This window comes from Phocoena phocoena, chromosome 8, assembly GCF_963924675.1.
Source record: "Phocoena phocoena chromosome 8, mPhoPho1.1, whole genome shotgun sequence".
In the NCBI taxonomy this organism is placed as follows: Eukaryota; Metazoa; Chordata; class Mammalia; order Artiodactyla; family Phocoenidae; genus Phocoena; species Phocoena phocoena.
This window is the reverse complement of record NC_089226.1, coordinates 31,918,652-31,935,507: the sequence shown is the minus strand read 5'-3', so window position 1 is coordinate 31,935,507 and position 16,856 is coordinate 31,918,652. Positions and strand designations below refer to the sequence as shown.

The 16,856-nt window shown below is 38.1% G+C and overlaps 1 non-coding gene across 1 annotated transcript; it reads right to left on the bottom strand.

Moving 5' to 3' along the window:
• Positions 1 to 14,269: 14,269 nt before the first annotated feature.
• TRNAE-CUC (transfer RNA glutamic acid (anticodon CUC)) lies at positions 14,270 to 14,342 on the bottom strand. Its single transcript has one exon. It is a non-coding gene; the product is annotated as a tRNA-Glu (tRNA).
• Between the last annotated feature and the right edge of the window lie 2,514 nt (positions 14,343 to 16,856).

The following is a 16,856-nucleotide window of genomic DNA, read 5'->3' as shown; positions in this document are numbered from 1 at the left end:
GATTATAAGATCAGTATACCGAAATCAGTAGCTTTCCTCAATACCAGCAATATTAATATCAAGAAGATAGTAGATAGTAAGATATCATCCAAAACAACAACATCAAAACTGGAAAATTTCAAGGACTTACTGGATAAAAACTCACGAGACCATTACAGAAGAACATTTAAAAACTCTACAAAAGGGCCTAAAGAAAGAGTTGAATTAATAGTGAGGTGAATCATCTTCATGAATGAGAATGCAGTATTTAGACATAACAAGTTTCCCCAAATGTAATGCAGTTCCAAGCAAAGTCATAGCTGCCTTTGGGGAGATGCTGCGCCTTTCATATTTTGAATGAACCATCAAATGACTCGTGATGGAAGGCGGGACTCTACCTCTGTCTATGGAAGTAGAAGGGTCAGACACTCCTCACTCTTTGGAAGCTAGCACCTGAGTATTGTGATCCCAGCTTGGACATAAAATTCTCCTTCACAGGACTCTGAATCTTGAGTGAGTGTTACAGTAGTGCAGGGAGAGTTCAGAAGGCTTTTCATTGTGGTGGCATGGTGGCATCTTAACCAGGTGTCCCTTGCATTGTAGCCTTGTCTGTCATTGCTACTGCCAGGCCTCCCTTAGTTCTTGCCCATTTTTGAGGCTTCTTCTATAGCCTCCTTCCTGAGAACTTCTGTGAACTCACTGATATCTTCTCCAATAAATTTATTTTGCATTAAACTAGACAGAACCAGTTTCTGTTGCTTGCAATCAAGAACTTGGAACTGGGAAACTTGCCAAAATGATTCTGTAATTTATGTAGAATTCAAGTCAGTGAGTAACCTAGACCAGGAGTTAGCAAACTTTTTCTGTAAAAAAGCTAGATACTAAATATCTTAGGATTTGGTGGCAGGATGCAGCTACTCAACTCTGCTGTTGTAGTGCTCAAAAGCAGGCGAAGATTGTATATAAGCAAATGCATGTAGTTGTGTTCTAATAATGCTTTATTTACTAAAATAGTGGGCAAGGTTTGGCTCATGGACTGCAGTTCCCTGATCCCTGATTAAGACAATCATGAAAAAGAAAAGCAAAGAAAAGACAGACTCATTCTACTAGATATTTAGACATATTACCCAGCCATCCTAGGTAAACGATGTGGGACTGGTATAGAAACATACAAATGCACTGTGGAACAGAATAGAACTCAGAAAGATGCACATGGGAATTTGGGTTACTTAAATATTTTGTAGGAAAATTTGGTTCGCTATGTGAAAAAAATTAAAGGATTCCTACCTCAGGAAAAATATAAAAATAAACTCCAGAATATAAAAGTAAGTAAGGTGCTAAATATGAAAGATTAAAATTGCTAGAAGAAAATATCAACTATCTTTAGGACTTTGGGGTAGGGAAGAATTATGATTGTTAGGCCAATATTAAACTACTTTGCATTCTCGGAGGACACGTCACCAGAGAAATTGATTGTGTTATTAGGGCAAGTTACCCTGTAGCTGAAATCTTCATGGTAAACTCACGTGAGCATAGCCTCAATCAAAGAACCGAGGACTGGTGATGCGCTGGTGGCTGAACCATTGTCTGTGTTGTGAAAAGAAAGGAATGCCAGGCTGAATAAAGAATGATTGTTTTTTTTGGTCGACAACAATGGTGGGAAAACCTGAAGGGGCAGACTTTGGAGGCAAAAAGGAATATGAGGCTCTGATTGATGATTCAATTGCAGGGACAAGAATAAAACAAGTGACCAAGTCCAGACACAGAATTAGATATACAGTAATTTTGTTTGTTTTTATTTTGTATGTATCCTTAGTGTTATCTTCTTGGAGAGGCAGTAAAAAAAAAGGCTGGAAATATACAAACATAGCTTCAAATCCAAGTGCCATTATTGGCTGTGAGAATTTCCTCTTTTATGAAATGGAGAAAATAATACCTACTTTTCAGGGTTGCTCTAATGATTAGAATGTAAGTATGTAGGGTGGATTGAAGATGGTTACAAATTTTTTGTTGTGTTCTCCCGTTGAGAAGTGGAGTTTATTTTCCTTCTGTTTGAATCTGGGCTGACTGGCACTGTGGCTGCTTTAACCAGTAGCACTTGGAAGAAGTGATACTTCTACTTCTTCCTCCTTGGAAGCAGTAGGTCCGGGGATTCAGTCACTGCATACAGAAGAGACCATTTGTGGGGAGAGAGGTCCCAGCTCTCCAGCCATCCTGCTAAGGCACCAGACATGTGAATGAAGCCATCTTGGATATTCTAGCCCCACCACCATCTGCCTGAAGACTTATGAGAGACCCTAAACAAAACTAGCAGAACTACCTAGTCAAGCCACAGAATTATGTATTAGAAAATGGTTGTAGTAGTTTCAAGACACTAAGTTTGGGGTTTATTTGCTATGTAGCAATAGACAACCCAAAGAATATATTCAACAACCACCAGAATGCTTGGAACAGTATTCCAAGTAATTCTTCTAAGCATTTACATGTTAGCAATTATTATTCCGGTAAGCCCAGCACATGGAGGAATCATTCAGGAAAAAGTCAATTTCTAGCCAATGCTTTTTCAGGCCACTAATATATACATTAATTAATTCCTTCATTCAGAAAATATTAAATGGGTGCCCTCCTCTTTGTCACATACTCTTCTGGATACTAACAAAGCAGCGAAATTCCCTGCCTGAAAGTAATTAAGGTGATATCCTTTAGTCTTTGTTTGTGATATTGATATAACCAGAATATTAGGGTTTAGCTAGAAAGGACTAATTATCTGATATGAGCATATAAGAAATGAGGTTCAAAGGAAATTTGTCCTAGGTAAGTTATAATTAGCATCTTCTAAGTATTAATCCTTAATAAGCTGAATAGAAATCATTAAAGTATTTCGAATTTAAATTAGCCTCCACCTCACCATTCTTGATTTATACCATCATCTTTTAGAAGATGTCTAAAATGAAAATTTTAATTGAGCAAGTTAATTCAAATACTGTATTCATTCAATCATTCAACCATTCAACAAATAAATTTATCAGACAATCTTTATGTGCCAGTGATGGTGCTAATCCTTAGGCTTCTAATTCAGAACAATTAACTCATAGACTCTGCCTTTTCTGTCAAGAACTACACTTTTCTTATCAATGTCATGGGGGAGAAGAAGTTTTAAAATACATTAGATTGATCATGTTTTTATACCAGAATGATTCCTTAGATAGAGGTTGTAATCTACTTACTTTGAGGTAGATTCATCCCTGAATATGATCTAGTTATAGATAACCAAAAAAGTATATTAGGTATTAAGTTTGAATAGAAGTCCAATTCGTTATTTAAGTTTCCCAAAATTTTCTACATAGTTGCTTGTTTTTATTCAGGGCTAGGTGTATTTGCTAATTTGAGAGGCAAGAAAAAGAAGCCTGTCGAATGTATTTGCTCTGATGCTGAGGTAGTTCTCAAGGCTTCTTCCATGTGAATGTTTAGCCCATACACATACACATAAAACAAACGACAATCATTACTATTAAAGTCTAGGAAAGCAAGTCCACCCTTACTTGGGTACTTTATATCCAAGGAGAATCATTGGTTCTTGGCCCTAAAGTCTATAATCCTCAGGAAAATGCTTCAGCCAAAGAAATCAGGGATTGGGCTTCCCTGGTGGCGCAGTGGTTGAGAGTCCGCCTGCCGATGCAGGGGACACGGGTTCGTGCCCCGGTCCGGGAGGATCCCACATGCCGCGGAGCAGCTGGGCCCGTGAGCCATGGCCGCTGAGCCTGCGCGCCCGGAGCCTGTGCTCCACAATGGGAGAGGCCACAACAGTGAGAGGCCCGCGTACCGCAAAAAAAAAAAAAAAAAAAAAAAAAAGCAGGGATGAAAGACTGTTGTTCCTTAAAATTTAACCCATTCTCCTTTGGTAATCACAACACCATGCTTCTTTCTCACCAATTAAAGTTGCAGTAGTAGCTCACAGCTGTCGTTTAGCTGGAGTCAAGCCAAAGGGCAATTCACCATCCTCCTTATGCTTGCTATAATGGGAATAACTCTTTCACACACTTAGCATGATCACTGAATAAGTGGGCAGGGGTCATGTTGCATGACAGCCTTCAATACATGCAGAAAGTAAAAAAATTACCCCCAAAGAAACAGTTGTGGTCACAAGGGTCATGGTCTACAGGTCTACACCTGAACAGTAAAGCACTCGGAATTCCCTTTTTGTTCATCGGGGTATTGACATCTGGGCTGTGATGGCAAACGAGGGTGCAAACTAAAAGTTAATTCTGCTGATACATACAGCATTTTTATTGTAGCAAGTATACTTTCAGTTAGAATTAATCTCCCCTGGTTTAAATGATAGATGGTTTTGTAAGAGGAAGGGTGACCCCATGTGGCAGTTTCAAAACATGACTGCAAATTCTTTGGCACTTGTATCAAAGTGGGAGGTGTTCCCCCTCATCTTTACTCTGGGTGGCCTGTGATTACTTTGACTAGTAGGGTATAGCAGAAGTGATGCTATGTGTCTAAAAGGCTCTACAGCTCCTCTTTGTTTGTGGGAACACTTGCTCTTGGAGCCCTGAGCCACATGTGTGAAGTCTGACCACCTTAAGATCTCCATGCTGGAGAAGGCACGTGTGGGCCATATGGTTAACAGTCCCAGCTGAGCCCAGATTTCTAGCCATTTATACCAAAGTGGCAGACATATGAGTGCACCCATCTTGGACCCTCCAAACCAGCCCATCTGCCTGATGAAACAAAAGAATTACCCTGTGGAGCCTTGCCCGCATTCCTGACCCACAAAATCATGAGATTTAATAAAATAATTGTTGTTTTAAGTGATGGTTTAGGGCTGTTTTAAATGCAATGATAGATAAACAGAACACCGCTTGTATTACTTTGGGTCCTCCAAAGAGCAGATGCTAAGAGAGGATTAGACATGGCAGAGATTTATTTTCTTTCAGTATTATTGAAAGTATTATATGATTTCAGTATTATATGATTGATATACAACATTGTATAAATTTAAGATGTACAGCATAATCACTTGACATACGTATATATTGTGAAATGATTACCACAATAAGTTGACGTCCATCGCCTCATTTAGTTATGAAAAATTTTTTTCTTTGTGATGAGAACTTTAGGATCTACTCTGTTAGCAACTTTCAAATATACCATACAGCATTGTTAACTATAGTCATCATGTTGTACATTACATCCCTAGCACTTATTTATCTTATAATTGGAAATTTGTACCTTTTGACCACCTTCACCCAATTCCCACACTCCCTACTCACTGCCTCTGGCAACCACAAATCTGATCTCTTTTTCTGTGAGTTTGGTTTTTTTTTAGATTAGACATGCAAGAGATTTATTCTTAGGTATCCTTCCTAGAGTTAGGAAGGATAAAGCGGGGAGGGAATGGAGCAGGTAGGGAGAGCCTTCAGACCATATGCAGGTCTGGTATCTGTGAAGTCTTAGGATACATCACAGTTCTAAAAAAGTTTTGATCAGGCCAGTGGGAAGTCCCAGGCCTATTTGAGAAGTCCTACTTATCTGGAATACTTTATGATCAAACTGGAGTTTTGGTCTTGCATGTTATCTGTGGTATGCTAGAATTTGTTGAATGTAGCTCAGAAATTCATTAAAATAACTCCTGGAATCTCACTATTAGGACTTTCTCCCTCACACATTGTAAAATGCTCTATTATGACACTTAAAATGTTGTATTATAAATATTTCTTGAGTAAATGCTTTATTAATTAGACTGACTTTGAGATTTTTTTTTTTGACTTTGAGATTTTTGAAGGCAGGTTTTATGTATTTTTCACCTTTGTATACTTCTTTGACCCCCAAGTTCCTGACTTAGTGAGTGTTTTTTGAATGGTTAACTGAGAATAGTGGTCAAATCATGGTTTCTGTGTAGTTTTTAGAATAAGTTATAACTATCTGGTAAGTACAGGGATTCATTGTTGATGAAATAGATGAATGTTAATTACCACTTTTAAAATGTGTTAAAAATTAATAGACTTCTAAATAATCTTGATGAAGAAAATCACATTTGACCTAGGAATATTTTTTTAAATTGTACTTTGCTCTTCCTACCATGGTAAATATTTTTTACAGTCTTGCCAACTAGTACTGGTCTCCTGCCCTTTTTTGACAGGGTTATAGATAGGAGAGTTCATAATTCATAAGGCTGACATTTTAGTTGACATCTAGAAAGCAAAGCTCATCAGTGAGTTCCTTACTGAAAACCTTCCCTGTCTTTGTAGCCTGCTACAGTGATTTCCAGATTTTTGGATTTTATGGACTAGTATCATTTTAAAAATTAGGGGCACTGACATGTATGTATGTATGTATTTATTTATTTTTAAACATCTTTATTGGAGTATACTTGCTGTACAGTGTTGTGTTAGTTCTACTGTATAACAAAGTGAATCAGCTATATGCATACGTATGTCCCCATATCCCCTCCATCTTGCGTCTCCCTCCCATCCTCCTTATCCCACCCCTCTACGTGGTCGCAAAGCACTGAGCTGATCTCCCTGTGCCATGCAGCTACTTCCCACTAGCTATCTGTTTTCATTTGGTAGTGTATATATGTCAATGCTACTCTCTCACTTCATCCCAGCTTACCCTTCCCTCTCCCCGTGTCCTCAAATCCATTCTCTATGTCTTTATTCCTAACCTGCCCCTAGGTTCATCAAAACTTTTTTTTTTTTAGGTTCCATATATATGTGTTAGCATATGGTATTTGTTTTTCTCTTTCTGACTTACTTTACACTGTATGACAGACACTGGGTTCATCCTCCTCACTCCAAACAACTCAATTTCGTTTCTTTTTAGGGCTGAGTAATATTCCATTGTATATATGTGCCACATCTTCTTTATCCATTCATCTGTCAATGGACACTTAGATTGCTTCCATGACCTGGCTGTTGTAAATAGTGCTGCAATGAACACTGTGGTCCATGTCTCTTTTTGAATTATGGTTTTCTCAGGGTATTATGCCCAGTAGTGGGATTGCTGTGTCATATGGTAGTTCTACTTTGAGTTTTTTAAGGAACATCCATACTGTTCTCCATAGTGGCTGTATCAATTTACATTCCACCAACAATGCAAGAGGGTTCCCTTTTCTCTACACCCTCTCCAGCATTTATTGTTTGTAGATTTTTGATGATGGCCATTCTGACCAGTGTGAGGTTATACCTCATTGTAGTTTTGATTTGCATTTCTCTAATGATTAGTGATGTTGAGCATATTTTCATGTGTTTGTTAGCAATCTGTATATCTTCTTTGGAGAAATGTCTATTTAGGTCTTCTGCCTATTTTTGGATTGGGTTGTTTGTTTTTTTGTTATTGAGCTGCATGAGCTGCTTGTATATTTGGAGATTAATCCTTTGTCAGTTGCTTCATTTGCAAATATTTTCTCCCATTCTGAGGGTTGTCTTTTCGTCATGTTTATGGTTTCCTTTGCTGTGCAAAAGCTTTTAAGTTTCATTAGGTCCCCTTTGTTTCTTTTTGTTTTTATTTCCATTACTCTAGGAGGTGGATCAAAAAAGATCTTGCTGTCATTTATGTCAAACAGTGTTCTGCCTATGTTTTCCTCTAAGAGTTTTATAGTGTCTGGCCTTATATTTAGGTCTTTAATCCATTTTGAGTTTATTTTTGTGTATGGTGTTAGGGAGTGTTCTAATTTTATTCTTTTACATGTAGCTGTCCAGTTTTCCCAGTACCACTTATTGAAGAGACTGTCTTTTCTCCATTGTATATTCTTGCCTCCTTTATCAAAGATAAGGTAACCATAAGTACGTGGGTTTATCTCTGGGCTTTCTATGCTGTTCCACTAATCTATATTTCTGTTTTTGTGCCAGTACCATACTGTCTTGATTACTACAGCTTTGTAGTATAGTCTGAAGTCAGGGAGCCTGATTCCTCCAGCTCCGTATTTCTTTCTCAAGATTGCTTTAGCTATTTGGGGTCTTTTGTGTTTCCATACAAATTGTGAAATTTTTTGTTCTAGTTCTGTGAAAAATGCCATTGGTGATTTGATAGGGATTACATTGAATCTGTAGGTTGCTTTGGGTAATATAGTCATTTTCACAATGTTGATTCTTCCCATACAAGAACATAGTATATCTCTCCATCTGTTTTTATCATCTTTAATTACTTTCATTAGTGTCTTATAGTTTTCTGCATACAGGTCTTTTGTCTCCTTAGGTAGGTTGATTCCTAGGTATTTTATGCTTTTTGTTGCAATGGCAAATGGGAGTGTTTCCTTAATTTCTCTTTCAGATTTTTCATCATTAGTGTATAGGAATGCAAGAGATTTCTGTGAATTATTTTTGTATCCTTCTACTCTACCAAATTATTTGATTAGCTCTAGTAGTTTTCTGGTAGCATCCTTAGGATTTTCTATGAATAGTATCATGTCATCTGCAAACAGTGACAGTTTTACTTCTTTTCTGATTTGGATTCCTTTTATTTCTTTTCCTTCTCTGATTGCTGTGGGTAAGAGGTCCAAAACTATGTTGAATAATAGTGGTCAGAGTGGGGAACCTTGTCTTGTTCCTGAGAACAATGTTGGCTGTGGGTTTGTCATATATGGCCTTTATTATGTTGAGGTAGGTTCCCTCTATACCTGCTTTCTGGAGAGTTTTTATCAGAAATGGGTATTGAATTTTGTCAAAAGCTTTTTCTGCATCTATTGAAACGATCATATGGTTTCTCTCCTTTAATTTGTTAATATGGTGTATCACCTTGTTTGATTTGCATATATTGAGGAATCCTTTCATTCCTGGGATAAAAGCCACTTGATCATGGTGTATGCTCCCTTTAATGTGCTGCTTTATTCTGTTTGCTAGTGTTTTGTTGAGGATTTTTGCATCTATGTTCATCAGAGACATTGCCCTGTAGTTTTGTTTCTTTGTGACATCTTTGTCTGGTTTTGGTATCAGGGTGATGGTGGCCTCGTTGAATAAAGTTGGGGAGTGTTCCTCCCTCTGCTATATTTTGGAAGAGTTTGAGAAGGATAGGTCCCAGCTGTTCTCTACATGTTTGATAGAATTTGCCTGTGAAGCCATCTGGTCCTGGGCTTTTGTTTGTTGGAAAATTTTAAATCACAGCTTCAATTTCAGTGCTTGTGATTGGTCTGTTTATATTTTCTATTTCTTCCTGGTTCAGTCTCCAAAGGTTGTGCTTTTCTAAGAATTTGTCTATTTCTTCCAGGTTTTCTATTGTATTGGCATATAGTTATTTGTAATAATCTCTCATGATCCTTTGTATTTCTTCAGTGTCAGTTGTTACTTCTCCTTTTTCATTTCTAATTCTGTTGATCTGAGTCTTCTCTCTTTTTTCCTTGATGAGTCTGGCTCATGGTTTATCAACTTTATTTATCTTCTCAAAGAACCAGCTTTTAGTTTTATTGATCTTTGCTATCATTTCCTTCATTTCTTTTACATTTATTTCTGATCTGATCTTTATGATTTCTTTCCTTCTGCTAACTTTGAGGTTTTTTGGTTCTTCTCTCCCTAATTGCTTTAGGTGTAAGGTTAGGTTGTTGATTTGATGTTTCTTGTTTCTTGAGGTAGAATTCCATTGCTGTAAACTTCCCTCTTAGAACTGCTTTTGCTGCATCCCATAGGTTTTGGGTCATTGTGTTTTCACTGTCATTTGCTTCTAGATATTTTTTGATTTCTTCAGTGATCTCTTGGTTATTTAGTAACGTATTGTTTAGCCTCCATGTGTTTGTATTTTTTACAGTTTTTACCCTGTAATCGATATCTAGTCTCATAGCATTGTGGTCAGAAAAGATACTTGATATGATTTCAATTTTCTTAAATTTACCAAGGCTTGATTTGTGACCCAAGATATGATCTATCCTGGAGAATATTCCATGAGCACTTGAGAAGAAAGTTTATTCTATTTATTTTGGATGGAATGTCCTATATATATCAGTTAAGTACATCTTGTTTAATGTATCATTGAAAGCTTGTATTTCCTTATTTGTTTTCATTTTGGATGATCTGTCCATTGGTGAAAGTGGGGTGTTAACGTCCCCTACTATGATTGTGTTACCGTTGATTTCCCTTTTTATGGCTGTTAGCATTTACCTTATGTATTGTGGTGCTCCTAAGTTGGGTGCATAAATATTTACAATTGTTATATCTTCTTCTTGGGTTGATCCCTTGATCATTATGTAGTGTCCTTCTTTGTCTCTTATAATAGTCCTTTTTTTAAAGTCTATTTTATCTGATATGAGTATTGCTACTCCAGCTTTCTTTTGATTTACATTTGCATGGAATATCTGTTTCCATCCCCTCATTTTCAGTCTGTATGTGTCGCTAGGTCTGAAGTGGGTCTTTTGTAGACAGCATATACACGGGTATTGTTTTTATATCCATTCAGCCAGTCGATGTCTTTTGGTTGGAGCATTTAATCCATTTACATTTAAGGTACTTATCGATATATATGTTCCTATTACCATTTTCTTAATTTTGGGAGGTTTGTTATTGTAGGTCTTTTCCTTCTCTTGTATTTCCTGCCTAGAGAACTTCCTTTAGCTTTTGTTGTATAGCTGGTTTAGTGGTGCTGAGTTCTCTTAGTTTTTGCTTGTCTGTAAAGGTTTTAATTTCTCTGTTGAATCTGAATGAGATCCTTGCTGGGTAGAGTGATGTTGGTTGTAGGTTTTTCCCTTTCGTCACTTTAAATATGTCCTGCCATTCCCTTCTAACTTGCAGAGTTTCTGCTGAAAGGTCAGCTGTTAACCTTATGGGGATTCCCTTGTATGTTATTTTTTGTTTTTCCCTTGCTGCTTTTAATATTTTTTCTTTGTATTTAATTTTTGATAGTTTGATTAATATGTGTCTTGGTATTTTCTCCTTGGATTTATCCTGTATGGGACTCTCTGCACTTCCTGGACTTGACTGACTATTTTCCCATATTAGGGAAGTTTTCAACTAAATTTCTTCAAATATTTTCTCAGTCCCTTTCTTTTAGACTTCTTCTTCTGGGGCCCCTATAATTCAAATGTTGGTGTGTTTAATATTGTCCCAGAAGTCTCTAAGACTGTCCTCAATTCTTTTCATTCTTTTTTCCTTATTCTGGCCTGTGGTAGTATTTCTACTATTTTATCTTCCAGGTCACTTATCCATTCTTCTGCCTCAATTATTCTGCTATTGATTCCTTCTAGAGAATTTTAAATTTTATTTATTGTGTTGTTCATCATTGTTTGTTTGCTCTTTAATTCTTCTACGTCCTTGTTAAACGTTTCTTGTATTTTCTCCATTCTATTTCCAAGATTTTGGATCATCTTTACTATCATTACTCTGAACTCTTTTTTAGGTAGACTGCCTATTTCCTCTTCATTTGTTTGGTCTGGTGGGTTTTTACTTTGCTCCTTCATCTGCTGTGTGTTTCTCTGTCTTCTCATTTTACTTAACTTACTGTGTTTGGGGCCTCCTTATCGCAGGCTGCAGGTTTGTAGTTCCCATTGTTTTTGGTGTCTGCCCCCAGTGGCTAAGGTTGGTTCAGTGAGTTGTGTAGGCTTCCTGGTAGAGGGGACTAGTGCCTGTGTTGTGGTCAGTGATGCTGTGTATTGTCTTTCTGGTGGGCAGGACTGTGTCCAGTGGTATGTTTTGGGGTGTCTGTGACCTTTCTATAATTTTAGGCAGACTCTCTGCTAATGGATGGGGTTGTGTTCCTGTCTTGCTAGTTGTTTGGCATAGGGTGTCCAGCAATGTAGCTTGCTGTCTGTTGAGTGGAGCTGGGTGTTAATGTTGAGATGGAGATCTCTGGGAGAGTTTTCACCATTTGATGTTACCTGGAGCTGGGAGGTCTCTGATGGACCAATGTCCTAAGCTCGGCTCTTCCACCTCAGAGGCACAGGCCTGACACCTGGCTTGAGCACTTAGACCCTGTCAGCCACATGGCTTTTGGGAAGTCTGGGTTCTTCTGCCAGCGTTCAGTAGGTGTTCTGTAGGAGTTGTTCCACATGTAGAGGTATTTCTGATATATTTGTGAGTAGGAAGGTGATCTCCACATCTTAATCCTCCACCATCTTGAAGGTCTCCCGGAAAGTTACTATTTTAATCATAGCTGTTTCACAAGCTAATGATTCAGGAGAAAGTTTAGATTGAATTAGGTCAAAAATACTTTACATTTATTTTCCAGAAGTGAAACATTTCACTGAAATATTCCTATTTTATTTTGTAACTCGAAGTCAACGGCTTCATTTAAGGCAATTTATTGTTCTGGGTGCCAGTTTAGCTTGCACGGATATTTGTAAAATTAGCTTGTGGACAAAAATCACTACTTCCTTCTCAATCTCCTTCTGTTATCATAAAACAGAATAAAGGATTAGAGCCCTAGCCTTTTGGTAAGTCAGCTCTTTCCCCAGTGTGAAAGGTCTTCCTTGGTTTTGATTCCCTATTCAGGCAAAGGCAGCAGAGGTAGATTCTAATTCAGCTCCAAGGCTATCTGGGTTTTTATCATAGCTGCTTTAAAATCCATGTTAGACATCTGTGTCATCTTGGTGTTTGTATCTATTGATTACCTTTTCTCAATCAAGTGGAGATCTTCTTGGTTCTTGGTATAAATTTTTATTGAAACTAGGATATTTTGAGTATTATGTTATGAAATTCTGGATCTTATATAAATCTTTTAGCAGGTGTTCTCTGACACAGCTTTGTAAAGGAAAGGGGGACATATATTACTCTGTCATTGCTAGATGGGGATGGAAGTTCAGGTTCTCCTCTTGGCCTCAGTGGATACTGAAGGGTTACGGGGATGCCTGGCTCAGGTTTGCTGAAGCATGGACACCGGAGCGAGGTTCATTGCCTAAGGCAGGACCTGTTCCTGTTTCCACAGGAGACAGAAATGTGCTCACCACCGGCGGCTTTCAGGATGTTCTGCTGCCCCCAGGACAACCCTTCAGGGAACCTTGTTCAGGCCCAGGTGACACCCGGGGTGGGAGGGAGGGGTGGGTACAGGTCCCCATGGGTGTGGGTCTTGTGGGTCTCGGGGGTCTCGTGCTGTGGCCGGTGTGCATCTCTGTGGTACATATTTATTGAAAAAATCTGCATATAGCTTACATTCATATTTGTTGTACAGCCAGCGCCACAGTCCATCTCTAGAACTCTTTCATCTTGCAGAACTGAAGCTCTATACCCATTAAATAATAACTCCTCATTTCCTCCTCCTGCCAGCCCTTGGCAACCACTGTTATATTCTGTCTCTGTGATTTTGACTACTCTAAGAACCTCATATAAGTGGACTCATACAGTATTTGTCTTTTTGTGATTGCCTTTTTTCATTTGGCAAAATGGTCTCCATATTGTAGTGTTTGTCAGAATTTCCTTCATTTGTAGGCTGAATAATATTCCATTGTGTGTATGGACCACATTTTCCTTACCTATTCATCCATCAATGGGCACTTGGGTTGTTCCATGTTTTAGTTATTGTGAATAATGCTGCTATGAATATATGTGTATAAATATCTCTTCAAGACTCTACTTTCTTTTGAATATATACCTAGAAGTGGAGTTGTTGGATCATACGGTAATTCCAATTTTAATTTTTTTTCTCCTCCTCCTCCTTTTAAGCTAAATTGTATAACAGTTGTTTAATTGAAACAACCATTGGTAGTGGGCAATTTTTATTTTGTTTTTTTTTAATTTATTTTTTATTGTTTTATACAGCAGGTTCTTATTAGTCATCCATTTTATACACATCAGGGTATACATGTCAATCCCAATCGCCCAGTTCGTCACACCCTCCCCACCCCCCCGCCCGCTGCTTTCCCCCCTTGGTGTCCATACGTTTGTTCTCTACATCTGTGTCTCAATTTCTGTCCTGCAAACCGGTTCATCTGTACCATTTTTCTAGGTTTCACATATATGCGTTAATATACGATATTTGTTTTTCTCTTTCTGACTTACTTCACTCTGTATGACATTCTCTAGATCCATCCACGTCTCTACAAGTGACCCAAATTTCTTTCTTTTTATGGCTGAGTAACATTCCATTGTATATATGTACCACATCTTCTTTATCCATTCATCTATTGATGGGCATGTAGGTTGCTTCCATGACCTGGCTATTGTAAATAGTGCTGCAATGAACTTTGGGGTGCATGTGTCTTTTTGAATTACGGTTTTCTCTGGGTATATGCCCAGTGGTCGGATTGGTGCATCATATGGTAGTTCTATTTTTAGTTTTTTTTTTTTTAAACATTTGTTTATTTATTTGGCTGCGCCAGGTCTTAATTGTGGCACATGGCATCTTCGTTTCTGCATGCGGGATCTAGTTCCCTGACCAGGGATCAAACCTGGGTCCCCTGCATTGAGAGCGCAGAGTCTTACCCACTGGACCACCAGGGAAGTCCCTATTTTTAGTTTTTTAAGGAACATCCATACCGTCCTCCATAGTGGCTGTATCAATTTACATTCCCACCAACAGTGCAAGAGGGTTCCCTTTTCTTCATACCCTCACCAGCATTTGTTGTTTGTAGGTTTTCTGATGATGCCCATTCTAACTGGTGTGAGGTGATACCTCATTGTAGTTTTGAGTTGCATTTCTCTAATAATTAGTGTAGTTGAGCAGCTTTTCATGTGCTTCTTGACCATCTGTATGTCTTCTTTGGAGAAATGTCTATTTAGGTCTTCTGCCCATTTTTGGATTGGGTTGTTTGTTTTTTTAATATTGAGCTGCATGAGCTGTTTATATATTTTGGAGATTAATCCTTTGTCCATTGGTTTGTTTGCCAATATTTTCTCCCATTCTGAGAGTTGCCTTTTCATCTTGCTTATGGTTTCCTTTGCTGTGCAAAAGCTCTGAAGTTTCATTAGGTCCCATTTGTTTATTTTTGTTTTTATTTTCATTACTCTAGGAGGTGGATCAAAAAAGATCCTGCTGTGATTTATGTCAAAGAGTGTTCTTCCTATGTTTTCCTCTAAGAGTTTTATAGTGTCCGGTCTTACATTTAGGTCTCGAATCCATTTTGAGTTTATTTTTGTGTATGGTGTTACCGAGTGTTCTAATTTCATTCTTTTACATGTAGCTATCCAGTTTTCCCAGTACCACTTATTGAAGAGACTGTCTTTTCTCCATTGTATATCCTTGCCTCCATTGTCATAGATTAGTTGACCATAGGTGCGTGGGTTTATCTCTGGGCTTTCTATCTTGTTCCACTGATCTATTTTTCTGTTTTTGTGCCAGTACCATGCTGTCTTGATTACTGTAGCTTTGTAGTATAGTCTGAAGTCAGGGAGTCTGATTCCTCCAGCTCTGCTTTTTTCTCTCAAGACTGTTTTGGCTATTCACGGTCTTTTGTGTCTCCGTACAAATTTTAATATTTTTGTTCTAGTTCTGTAAAAAATGCCATTGGTAATTTGATAGGGATTACATTGAATCTGTAGATTGCTTTAGGTAGTATAGTCATTTTCACAATATTCTTCCAATCCAAGAACATGGTATATCTCTCCATCTGTTGGTATCATCTTTAATTTCTTTCATCAGTGTCTTATAGTTTTCTGCATACAGGTCTTTGGTCTCCCTAGGTAGGTTTATGCTTGGTATTTTCTTCTTTTGATTGCAGTGGTAAATGAGAGTGTTTCCCTAATTCCGCTTTCAGATTTTTCATCATTAGTATACAGGAATGCAAGAGATTTCTGTGCATTAATTTTGTATCCTGAAACTTTACCAAATTCATTGATTAGCTCTAGTAGTTTTCTGGTGGCATCTTTAGGATTCTCTATGGATGGTATCATGTCATCTGCGAACAGTGACAGTTTTACTTCTTCTTTTCCAATTTGTATTCTTTTTATTTCTTTTTCTTCTCTGATTGCCATGGCTAGGACTTCCAAATTTATGTTGAATAACAGTGGTGAGAGTGGACATCCTTGTCTTGTTCCTGACCTTAGAGGAAATGCTTTCAGTTTTTCACTATTGAGAATGATGTTTGCTGTGGATTAGTCGTATATGGCCTTTATTATGTTGAGGTAGGTTCCCTGTATGCCTACTTTCTGGGGAGTTTTTATCATAAATGGGTGTTGAATTTTGTCATAAGCTTTTTCTGCATCTATTTAAATGATCATATGGGTTTTATTCTTCAATTTGTTAATATGGTGTATTGCATTGATTGATTTGCGTATATTGAAGAATCCTTGCATTCCTGGGATAAATCCCACTTGATCATGGTGTATGATCCTTTTAATGTGTTGTTAGATTCTGTTTGCTAGTATTTTTTTTTTTTTTTTTTGCTGTACGCGGGCCTGTCACTGTTGTGGCCTCTCCCGTTGCGGAGCACAGGCTCCGGACGTGCAGGCTCAACGGCCATGGCTCATGGGCCCAGCCGCTCTGCGGCATGTGGGATCTTCCTGGACTGGGTCACGAACCTGAGTCCCCTGCATCAGTAGGCGGACTCTCAACCACTGTGCCACCAGGGAAGCCCGGTTTGCTAGTATTTTGTTGAGGATTTTTGCATCTATGTTCATCAGTGATATTGGTCTGTAGTTTTCTTTTTTTGTTGTATCTTTGTCTGATTTTGGCATCAGGGTGAGGGTGGCCTCATAGAATGAGTTTTGAGAGTGTTCCTTTGTGTGCAATTTTTTGAAAGAGTTTGTGAAGGATAAGTGTTAGCCCTTCTCTAAGTGTCTGAAAGAATTCACCTCTGAAGCCATCTCATCCTGGACTTTTGTTTGTTGGAAGATTTTTAATCACAGTTTAAATTTCAATACTTGTCATTGGTCTGTATATATTTTCTCTTTCTTCCTGGTTCAGTCTTGGAAGATTTTACCTTTCTAAGAATTTGTCCATTTCTTCCAGGTTGTCCACTTTATGGGCATAGAGTTGCTTAGTAGTCTCCTAGGATGCTTTGTATTTCTGCAGTGTCT